At 35.3% G+C, this 12,723-nt stretch overlaps 1 protein-coding gene across 5 annotated transcripts in view; it reads left to right on the top strand.

Moving 5' to 3' along the window:
• Nucleotides 1-12,723, top strand: part of CCSER1 (coiled-coil serine rich protein 1) — a 1,438,304-nt gene that overhangs the window by 1,145,608 nt on the left and 279,973 nt on the right. The gene's annotated exons all lie outside the window — the stretch shown is intronic.

Here is a 12,723-nt window from a genome sequence, read left to right as displayed (position 1 = left end):
TTCTCAATTAATCAGTTTCTTTCCTGTCATTTCCCTTTTTTTCTGTCTCTACTGTTCCACACAATGTATTTGCATTATTTATCATTCTATTTTAGATGTAGCTTTGATTTTATTTGTTTTCTTCATTCTTTGCCAGGATTATACACAGGATAGGACCAAGCTTCCACAGTAGTGAGGACTAACATAACTTTTCCTGTAACTATGTTTGAAATATATCTTCAGATAATCTGTCTGGTAAAGTTGCTTCAAACCTGAGTAAACCAATGCCTACTTGACTCTGCATTCTTAGGGAACAAAAGCAAGTGCATTGTGTCTATAACTTCACATTTAAGTACACTTATGTATTTGGGATTAAGGAAGCTCTAATCTTCAGAAGGTAGGCTTCAGTCAGAAAGAGAATAGCAGGGAAAAGTTTTAAGTGGCATGATAAAATCATCCACATACCACAGGAAGAGGCTAAGCTAATACAGTAGATAGCTAGAAAGAGGGAAAGGCACAAAGGAAAAATGCAATTATGTGTTATAATCCCATGGAAGGCAAATTCTGAATATTGCCTTTCTTTTGAGACCAAAGTAATGATTTTACATGTAATTGAGCTGACTATTTTTGAGCTACTGAAGAGTAAAAGTTATGCTCTGTTCTGGTAAAAGAAAAAAAAAGGCATTTTCTTTGATATATAGACAACAGTAATTACTATTCTAGGCTATTGAGTTTATTTAGGATATATTTGTGTATGTGTGTATATATACACACACACATATATATATGTATACACACACATACACAAATATATCCACACACACCTTCTGGTTTTAGCATAGGATGTAGAAAGCTGGAGAGAACATTGTTCCCACCCTTATAATAACAACACAAACAACACATAAATATACGTACACATATATACACACACACCTTCTGGCTTTAGCGTAGGATGTAGAAAACTGGAAAAAACATTGTTCCCACCCTTATAATAACAACACAAAATCTGGAGAAAATTCAAATTCACAATTTTTCTTTAACCATCAGAGAGTTAAAGCCACAGGGCAACCAACTAACCTGTACATAAGTAAAGATAGATACTGACAAGGTAATACCAGTTGTAGCAGATACAGCCAGAATGTAGAATTTTGCAAAAAAAAAAAACAACAAAAAGGTTAATGAATCAATAAGTCAAGTGTGAGATAGGAAGGAAATATAAATATAGTGAGAATTTGCGCCTGCTTACAGGCTCTTTATAGACCTTACTGAATACTGAATGCTCAAATAAAAATAATAGCAAGATTCCTGAGAAGCTGTTCCTTGTGCTAAGGGCTTGAAGAAGGGAACAACAGCTACTGCAAGAAAGGCACAAAACTCTATTCTGTTGTTTCCCTCCATTATCCATACAAAACAGAAGCCTAAAATGCAGGGGAAAGAGTAACACCACTGTCACTCTTAGGACCCTGGTGAAAATCCATTGCAGCTAGGGGAAAGGAGCAGCAAAAGGTTCTTTATTCTTGGGACAGAGACAAGAATACATGATGGGCCCAGAACTACAGGTGGAGGAGAGACTGTAGTACTGAGAAGGCCACATCAGTGAGATCCAGGGACACAGTGCCTGCTTTAAGACTTAGAGTTGATCAGAGAAAGAGAGAATGCCTCCCTTCTTGTTTTATAGACTAATAATGATTGAGTCATAAATAACAATGGGATATGACTAGGAAAGTCACAAGAGTGTGGAAAGATATTTTCTCTGAAACATGGTGCAAAGGAGAGATCTAAAGCCAAAGGAGGGACGTACATCAAACAAACAAACAAACAAACAAACAAACAAACCCTATGGCAAACCAATCACTATTCTAAATGCAAGGTACTGTTAGAGAAAATTTAAGCTTGGGGGTAACTATAGCAACAATAACAAACCCAGCTCAACACCTGCCTTTATTGACCTAGACTCCCACACCTAAAGGCCTCATGGAAGGAAAAGCATGTTCATTTCTGGGCATACAACTTATTTGCTAAAGTCTGTAATGTCCTACATAAGATGTCTGCTTTCCACAGATTTTCTGGGGCATTCAGAAAAGCAAGAGAAAGCAAAACACTGCCTACTGATAAAAGAATCAACAGAATCAGATTCAGATATTAAGAAGATACTGGAACTATTAACAAGGGGAAATAAAATATTTACAATTATTGTGTTAAATATTTTAATGGAAGAGTTTGACAGCATGAAAGAACAGATGTCTAATTACCACATTAGAGCTGTAAGAATGAATTGAATGAAAATTCAATTCATTAAAAGCTCAGTAACAGAGATGAGGTATGCCTGTGATGGTCTCATCTGTACACTCAACACAACCAAGGAGAGAATTACGAACTTGAAGATAGGTCAATAGAAATTGCCCAACTCAAACACAAAAGGAAAAAAAAAATGTGGTGGGATTGTGGGGTGGGGAAAGAACATTAAGGAGCTGTGGAAAAATATCAAGTTGTCTAATTTATTTATAATTGAAATCCCAATGGAAGAAGAGAGAAAACAGTAAAGAAGAAATGTGTGAGAAAAATGGCCACAAATTTTCTAAAATAATGGCACATACCAAATTATAGATTCAAGAAGTCTAAAGAACAAACAGATAAAGAAGAACAATAACAACAACCAAACACACTCAGGCATATTGTATTCAAAATGCAGAAAATCAGACAAGAGAAAGTGAAGGCAGTCAGAAGAGGGAAACATACATGCTATCTACAAAGAAACAAAGACAGGATTATATTAGACTTCTCATCAGATACTCTGTAAGCTACGAAGTGGCATCTTTAAAGTTTTGAGAGGGATAAACTAACAAGTCAGCTGCAAAACATTCTATAGTCAGTGACTATATCATCCAAAAATGAAGGAGAAATTGGAATTTTTCTCAGACAAATAAATACTGAGAAATGTATTGCCAGCAAACCTGCACTATGAGAAATGTTAAGGGAAGAAATGAACACTGGGAATAGAATAAATGAAATGAAAACTTTGCTTTAAAAATATCATATACATAAATATCTGTGCTATATTTATATATAATTTATTACATGTTGTGATTTAATCTGTGGCCGTATTTAAATTATATTTGCTGCTAACATATTACCAAAATGACCATATTCCCAGTGTTTTTGTAGTTTATGCCTCTTACCTCTATACTAGCTGTTTTGTAGAGATTTCTTTTTATTTGTGTATATGTGTGCATTTATCTGTCAATAGTTTTATAATATATTAAAAGTTAATGATGAATCAGAAAATATGCACCCGGTATGGTACAGAGGAGAGACAGGAACCAATACTGAACTATTAAAATATGAATGATCTAGTACTTCATTTGCTATCCCATACTCCTATACCTCAATGATTATAGTACGTATTGTCATGTTGTTACAGTTTTGTCTTACCAAAATTAGCATATCCTTTTTCTATAGAAAACATATTCAAATGTTTGAACTGTTTGAAACTCAACATTAATTGTACATTGTCATATGTGCTAACTAAACTTTTCATTACTCAAAGAACATTTGCCTATTATGAAATTATTCTAAAACAGAATGATAACATTTAAAGATTGAAAATCGAATAAATTTAATAGATAAAACATGTTGTGGGCTAATCCTAAAACAAAAGAATGTCTTGCTTTTATATTTTCCTTTTAAATAATTAATGAGCTAACTAGTAAATTAAGTTACCATTTTTAATAATTAGGAATAATCAGAATACTCTCTTAGAACTTTGACATTTTTGATTATTAAATTAGCACCTCTTATTAAAATAATCTATTTTTTCTTATATATATTATTTTATAATTATTTTACCTTCCACAGTAGTAATAAATATCTGTAAGCACCCAAGAGGGTGCTGGCTTTATTAAAGTGTTGGATCCTTCCTTATTAAAGCTTGCAGGTAGGTAATAAGATCACAAATAACATAAATTAAAGTCAAGATTAAGGCAACATTGAAGAAATATATTAGTAAATATAATTTAGATTTAGCAGGTAGGGCCCATTGATATGGATTTTGAGGGTATATTTAATTTGGTCTGTTATTACTTTTCTAGAATGTGCAAAATGTTTCAAAGGCTCTGTATTTGTTCGTTCTCGCACTGCTATAAAGAAATACCTGAGACTGGGGAATTTATAAAGAAAAGAGGTTTAATTGGCTCATGGTTGTACAGACTGTACAGGAAGCATGATGCTTCCATCTGCTCGGCTTCTGGGGACTCCTCAGGAAACTTACAGTCATGACAGAAGGCAAAGGGGGCGCACACACATCACATGACTGGAGCAGGAGCAAGAGTGAGAAAGGAGGTGACACACAGTTTTAAACAGCCAGATCTCATGAAGAACTTGCTTGCTATCACAAGAAAAGCACCAAGGGGATGGTGCTAAACCATTCACTAGAAAGTGCCCCTATGATTCAGTCACCTCCCACCAGGCCCCACCTCCAACAGTGCGTATTACAATTTGACATGGAATTTGGCAAGGACACAGATTCAAACCATATGAGGCTCTGAGTAAAGACAAACATAAGAAATTGCCATGGGCTGACAATACATAATTGTAAATGTTCCTAGAGATTAGAGATGCTTGGTTTTTTGTTTGTTTGTTTGTTTGTTTGTTTGTTGAGACGGAGTCTCGCTCTGTCGCCCAGGCTGGAGTGCAGTGGCGCCATCTCGGCTCACTGCAAGCTCTGCCTCCCGGGTTCACGCCATTCTCCTGCCTCAGCCTCCTGAGTAGCTGGGACTATAGGCGCCCGCCACCTCGCCCAGCTAATTTTTTGTATTTTTAGTAGATACGGGGTTTCACCGTGTTAGCAAGGATGGTCTCGATCTCCTGACCTCGTGATCCGCCGTCTCGGCCTCCCAAAGTGCTGGGATTACAGGCCTGAGCCACCGCGCCCGGCCAAGATTCTTGATTGCAATCCATCCACTTCACAGATAAATTCTTGAAAGATTAATTGATTTACCCAACGTCCACGACTTTGTGATAAACCCAGACTTCTAACTCATTCGTCTTATTTTTTTTCTTCCGTGGTTGTTTTCTTTAATATTTCTGTTAAAGCATCATGTCCTTTTCCCCCTAAACGTAGAAAGTTTTCCTCTTTCTATCAAACTAGGAAGTGATGCCCAAGTAACTCTTGAAAGGCAAATAAAAGTTAGTTTGAACGTGAACAAGAGCAAGTCCAGGAGCATGTGGAAGGCCTGGCAGAACTCAGAACACAGCTTGTTTGAGGAGCTGTGTGTGGTCCACAGAGCTAGAAAACCGGATATTTGTACAACAGAAAGATTCCCTTGCAGTGTGTGAAAAAGACGGTGTCTCTGTTATACATGAAACAAAATTCACGAGTATTGCTATTATTTCTCTTGTTTGAATAAGTTTTGTATCATTTTAAGGCAAAAGACACTGAATTTTTATTAAAATTCAGTGCTCTGGCTTTTTAAGTTGTCCAAAATTATGTTCAACTAATTTGAACATAATTATGCTTTTGCTAGATTACTCAGACAACCCAAAAGTAAGTTATTTTAAGTCCATTCTTCAATTTGTTTGTGAAATGAGGTAAATATTACTCTAAAATTTATATCAAATAATTACATATAATTGGAAACATAGATAATTTTTGTTTTGTTTTGATTTGCTTCTTAAAGAACAAACAGATCAGGGACTTCAGCTCATTGCAAAAGTCTGATATGAATGGCAAGCCCTTATATTGTAGCTGTATTAGGCCTCAATGTATTACAATATGTAAAGAAAGAAGTCATCCATCAGAAGTGGAGGATTTAAGAATCATTAAAACAGAGCAAAAATGAATTTTAAAAACGTCAGGAGATGAGTCAGTTTTATTTATTGTGGAAATGAAGGTATCCGTTAACTGAGCTCAATGTTTGAGTATGTGCTTGTCTATGCTATTCCGTGCTCTGTATGCAACCCTCTCATTCTGATCTGTGGTCTCCTTTCCCATATGAAATCTACAGAGAGAATACTAGGCAGGGACCTGGCCTTATATCTGGTTTCCTCAGCAGTGACAATTCAAATTAGAAATTAATAAATTAACATTGAATTTTAGACATCTTTCACATGAACCTGTTTACATACGACTGTCTATAAAAAATAATTTGCCCGTTTTTAAATTTGAAAAGAATAAAGGTAAAATCTGGAGACAGAAAAAAAATGCACTGAGACAAGATTTCATGGGAGACCCTCGCAGGAATATTCCTTAGAGGTCCTTTCCCACTCAGCACCACCCACTATAACCCTTGTTGTACTGGTCAACTGTCATTTAGAATCACGTGTACATCTATAAATAGAACTTTTATTTTCTTAATGTCTGTTGTTTGGGTATGTATAGCATTTGGAAACTTGGTAGACATAGTAGATGTACAGCAATCACTTAATTGAGGGACTTTTGTTATTATCAATGTAGTAAAATTTAACTTGAACAGATTAAGGTAAGTCCTTCTATTAAGTCAAGAGTCTTTTTCTAGCATATTATTTTTATCTATAAAATGTAAATTAGTACACCAAATGAATAATATGTTATTTGTTTACCACTGCTTTTGTTTCAATTGACATGGGAAAGGAAAAAAAAAATCATCCCTTATAAATAAATACGCATTGAACATTGAGGTTCTTCTATAAAAACTTGTTGATGAGAATGCATTCAATACATGTTTTGAAGTAGTTCTACATTTTATATTGTATGTCTTTTTTAAATTTTGTTTTCTGCAAGATGTTGTTTAAGTTAGAAAGTTGGATATATGGTGAGTTTTTTTTTTATAACTTTTATTTATTATAAACCAGAGTGTGTGTTTCTTTGTTCTCATGTCAAAGAATAGTCAAAAGAGGCAAAACATTAAAAAGAATCGCAAAAGATAATGTGTGGTTAGGCTGTCAAGTTTAAAAGCCTTTAAAACTTACATTATATTTGTTTGATCTGCAAAAATTTAAGATTATAATTGCTTTTCAAGTTATGTACTCTGAAAGCTTTCCTCTGGCCTTTCAGGAGTTAAGAGCTTAGAGTCTTCCTTTTCCTCCTCACCCCACTATTTTTTTATTCCTTTATTCTACATTTCATGTTGAGGTCACTCATTTATTGTGGGTAACTGTAATGGAATGGTCAAGAAGTCAAGCATTCAGGGAAGACAATGAAAATTGTCTGTCTGACTTCTTGATATTACAAATAATTTAAATTTCTTAAATGTTATAGTTCCTTAATAACTACTATTCACTGCATTTCATTGAATTTTTATTATACTCATTTCTGAATCATCAGCAATATAGAAATATATGTGAAAATTTCCTTTTAATGGGTTATAGTCTGTGCAAACTTGTACAAATTATATGTGTACGCCTTACTAACAGAAGCATGTTTTGGACAAGGTCATTTGGGAAATTCTAGTGGAGACTTAATATGTTATTTAATCTTGCTGACAGATCTGAAAAGTGAACCTTAGTCCCATTTTAAAATAATATATCGAACTCTCTTAGTGACTCTCTGCTTGTCTTAGTTTCCTAGGGCTGCCGTAACAAGTTACCACAAACTCAGTGGCTTAAAACAATACAAATGCATTTTCTCACAATTCTGGAGGCCAGAAATGCAAAATCAGGATGGCAACAGGGTCTGTTCCTTCTGGAGGTTCAAAGGAGAGTCTGTTTTGAGCCTTTCTATCAGCTCCAGAGGCTGTCAGAGGTTCCTGATGTTTCTGGGCTTGTGGACACTACTCTAGTCTCTCCCCCTGTTTCCACATGACTTTTCCTGTGTGTACCTCCATCTGCCCTTGTTTTTAATCTCATAAACTCATTGGATTTCGGATTCATCCAAGATAATCTCATCTAATCTAAACATCCTTAACCTAATTACATTGTATAGATCCTATTTTCAAATGCATTCAACTAAGGTATCAAGGGCTCCAAGTTGTACATATATTTTGGGGGTGTGTATTCAGCATGTTACAGAGTACAATGCCAGAGTCAGAATTCAAAATATTTTTTCCTGACTTTATAGTACAAATTATTTTCATTGTTCTACTACAACTCAATAACAATAAATATGGTTCAGGTATCATATTAGGTAGAAGATCTTAACAAGATGACTAAAACACAGTTCTTGCCTTTGAGGTGCTTACACACTAATGGAATATGGCAAATTCTTTAATTTCCAAAAAACTAACAATGTCATCTCAATATAATGACAGAGAGAAAATATGATTTAAGCTATCTAATGAAATATACGACCAATACTACCTTTTTGGTTAGAGATTTTTTTGTATTGTTTATAATTTTGAAAATGATAAAATGAAATAATTCAAGTAAATGCAGTGGATCTTAGTTTTTATAGGATTAATTACAAATTTCTTGTTGTATCAGAAAGTGAGATAGACAAAATATACAAGAAATTAATTTTTAAAGAAATATAGTATTGTTTTTAAAGAGGCAAAATTTTTACTATGGTTAGTCTCCAAAAATACCATAAAAATTTTGCATACCAAATTTATTAGAAAGTAAGTCTATTATCTAAATGGTTATATATATTTTTTTCTGAAGAAGTGTTAATATATAATTACTGAAATCTGGGAAACTAAATATTTTGTAAAATTAAAGTATCAGTTTTATTATTTTACAAAGATCATGAACAATTATTTTAGAAAACATGGAAATCTAAGAGTTATAAAGATGTATTTATATTCATGCATATGTGATATTGCATAATGCATACAAAGAGAAACCTCTAGGTTTGTTTGTTCTTGTTGTTGCTCTTTTTTTCATCATTCTAGAGAAGAATGGCTCATGATGATAGAACATCAGAGTTTTTCTATTTGCTCTTTGGTGTTAAGCATCATACCATGAATCAGCCTACTGTGTTTTTATGTATATCTCAGTAATTTGATATAAATAACCGTTTTAAAAGCCATTTGAGTACATTTGGTATTAGGATATTTTATGGAGAAAAAAATACAAATTAAAACAAAGAAACTTTAACCTATAGACCTTATAGTAACTAAATAAAGATATGCCTTCTATAAGTATAGCAGTCTATCAAAGTATTTGCATGATATTGTGGCTTTTTGAAAAGAAATATTGAAGTCACTCCTCAAAATCTTAATTTGAAATCAGGTTTGAAGTCACACAAATTTTCAGCAAACTTCAAAGATCAAAAAGTGACTGATTCTGAAGAGTAGATTCCACACATATTTTGGAAAAGGAAGCATAGGGGTGGGAATGGGAAAAGAGGGAGAGGCAGGATAAGGAAGAAAGCAAATGTAGAAAAACGGCAGTCAAAATATGTAACGTCTTCCACTTTTCATTGCTCTGCCTCATTTCTATCGCCCTTCACATTGCTCCACTTTTACCTCCCTCCATTCTTTGCCCACTGTACCTCTGTCCACAAGGTTCAGCGATTCTCAGGTTTAGGTCTGGAGGTCAATGTGCATTAAATCAAATACTCTTTTCCATAAATAATTCTTAGGATTTTTCTAGGATTTCTTTCCTTGATTGATTAAAAACTAATCAGTCTAGCCAACTGGCTCATGAGTAACTTACATAAGGAATAGATAAAAGAATGGAAAATTAATAACAAGGTATCTGAAAAACTTTATCTGATGGGGAAACAGAAATAGCTGTTTTCTTCCTATTGTATTTCTGGGTTGTTGTTGGATTTTAGCAATTAGAATCTGTTGATGAAATTTCTGTAATTAAATCATTTGTTAAGTTTTAAGATATTTGTCACTGCACCTGGAAAATCACCAGCCCAGTGGGAATGGGAGACAGAATTTAGTAATTATTGTCCTGAGTATTAAGCTACAAAATAGAAACACAAATTAACTGGGATTACAACCAACTAGAAGGTCAGATCATATGTCTGTGGCATATGAATGTCCTTAAAAAGGAAGTGATAACTGAGGTACTTGAGGAATGATAGAAATGTCTCTTTTAGGCCGGGTGCGGTGGCTCAGGCCTGTAATCCCAGCACTTTGGGAGGCCGAGGCGGGCAGATCACGAGGTCAGGAGATGGAGATCATCCTGGCTAACATGGTGAAACCCCTTGGGCGCCTGTAGTCCCAGCTGCTCAGGAGACTGAGGCAAGAGAATGGCGTGAACTCGGGGAGGTGGAGCTTGCAGTGAGTGGAGATGGTGCCGCTGCACTCCAGCCTGCGTGACAGATAATGACAAGATTCAGGTTGCACCCATGGGCGTGGAAGACTGACTGAAGTGGGGCCAAAAGCCACACAGGGAAAAGTTCAAAGTTAGACTGGAAAATAGGAGGTAAAATCACCTGGATGACAGCAGGAATTGCCAAAGGATGGAAAACTTTTTTTTTTTTTTTGGAGTCTCACTCTGTCACCCAGGCTGGAGTGCAGTGGCACCATCTCTGCTCACTGCAAGCTCCGCCTCCCGGGTTCACGCCATTCCCCAACCTCAGGCTCTGGAATAGCAGGGTTTACAGGCGCCCGCCACCACCGCCGGCTACTTTTTTTTATTGTTAGTAGGGACGGGGTTTCACTGTGTTAGCCAGGATGGTCTCGATTTCCTGACCTTGTGATCCGCCCGCTTCGACCTCCCAAAGTGCTTGGATTACAGGGCTGAGCCACCGCGCCCAGCCAGCACGGAAAACTTTTGATCATGTGGTGAAGTTCTCAATAGAAATAAGGATGGTACATAAGCAGACAACCAACCAACAAATGAACAAAGGAAAATACCATGTATAAAGGAAAAATCATTTTAAAGGAGAATTGGTGTACTTGAGGAAAAGTGGTAAAAACAGTATTTTTGGAATAAGCAGTTTGTAGCCATGACGACGTTAAATCTAGAGCCTGACCTTTAAAAATGTGCATGAGAATTGTATGGATGTGGATAAAATAGATAAAAAGTTATTCACATAATTAGGAAACTGAAGGAATTCACAAAGCATAATAGGTAGTGTTAAGAAGGAGAAAAATCCTACATGGAGAAGCATAAGTAGGGAACTGATGAATTTGATGTTACATGAAAATGGCAGGGATGACAGATAATAAAGAGTTGTATTATTAACTGTGAGTATGAGATACAGTAAAGGGGGTATCAAGTAGAAACAAGTGTTAGAAAAGTAGATCAGTCAGATTTCCATGCAAGTATTAGATACTACTTAAATTGGAGATTACAAAATTGTTGGAAGTGCTACTGAATTGGAAATCAGGACTCACCTGTCATTGTCCATTCACGCCACCACAGGCAAGATGCAGCTGCTGGAAGCTGCAGAAAACCACTGTGAACATCACAGCTGCCCAGAGCTCAAATGACCACATAGCAGAATATGAGGCCGTATGTGGGAGCCTATGTGTAAGCCACCATTCCTGCTAAAGGAGGCTTGCCCTTGGCCTTTTGCCTTCCTTTTACCTTCAAATTTTTATTTTATGCTTTGCAGAGTCTAAAACACATCCTGTACTCTGATGGCAAGGGAAAATGGTAAATGTGGCTTCCAGGATTCAGGCCACTTCAAAAAAGCATTTAGAACATACAAGAGCGTGGGAATAGAGACTAAGAAAGGCAAAATATTTATGAAAATAAGAGTAAAAATATCATAGGAAAAAAACCTGCTTTATAGTTTTAAGTTAAACTTTGGCAAGTTCTTTTGTTGAGCATGGAAGCGTCCTGGCCTGTAAGACTGCAATATATAGTCCTAATAGACAGAACCAAATAAACAGAAAGATCACAGACAAACTTACTGCTCTCACATATTACCAGCTTTTACAAAATCCTCCACAAGTGCTGGGTAATAGCTGACTATATAGTTCCCAAAACCCAAAAGTGGGAAAAGCAACCATGTGTTTTAGCACAGTGGTTCTCTAAATGTGGTGTCTAGACCAGCAGCAGCACCAGCAGCAACATCTGTGAACTGGTTAGAAAGGCAAATACTTTGGACCTCTACCCAGACCTACTAAATAAAAAATGTTGTGGGTGGGGTCCAGCATTCTATATTTAACAGGCTCTCTAGGTAATTGTGATACTTGCTAGAGTTTGTGAACCACTGTTTTAAATAAAAGATCAGTGGTTATAGGCTTATATTAAAATATTAAACATTTTGGTAAAATTTAAGCTCCATAATGCCCTTTTAAGAGTAAGGCAGACACAAATTTGATGAGATTACACTGAATTAAAGCATACTTTTTTTTCTTAATATGCTACATTTGTTATGTACAATGGTATATCTATGGATTTTTAGGTTAAACTGTCTTTTAAAAATGTAAACATTATCTCACTTGAGAAATTATTGTTTGACTTCATTTGCTAAAGGCCCAACTATACCTTTTTGGTAGTCAAAATAATAATAGCTGACATTCATATAGTACTTGCAATATGTCAAGGACTTATCTGTGCATTATAATTACACTAACTTATTTAGTACTCATCTATGGGATAGTTGCCACTATTATTATCATCCCCCTTTTTTGCAGATGAAAAAGTAGAGGTAGTGACTGCTGAGATTTCAAAGCTAACTAGTTTGACTCCAGTCTTTTATTTGGTACCAGCCATACAGCATAAGTAAGAAAATAGTACTACAAGAATATTTTCATACTCTATGCATCTCTTTAACAAATAAAAACTGTTTTTTATATGCATGTACTAACTTGACAAATGGTAACTTTCTATAAAAATCACAATACAAAATTTCAGCATGTACTTTTCCTACCTAACTTTTTTTAAAATACATATATTAGTCCTCATAATGTTGTTGAATGC

Source organism: Macaca thibetana, chromosome 5 (assembly GCF_024542745.1).
Source record: "Macaca thibetana thibetana isolate TM-01 chromosome 5, ASM2454274v1, whole genome shotgun sequence".
Taxonomy (NCBI): domain Eukaryota; kingdom Metazoa; phylum Chordata; class Mammalia; order Primates; family Cercopithecidae; genus Macaca; species Macaca thibetana.
This window is presented reverse-complemented; position numbering and strand designations above follow the sequence as displayed.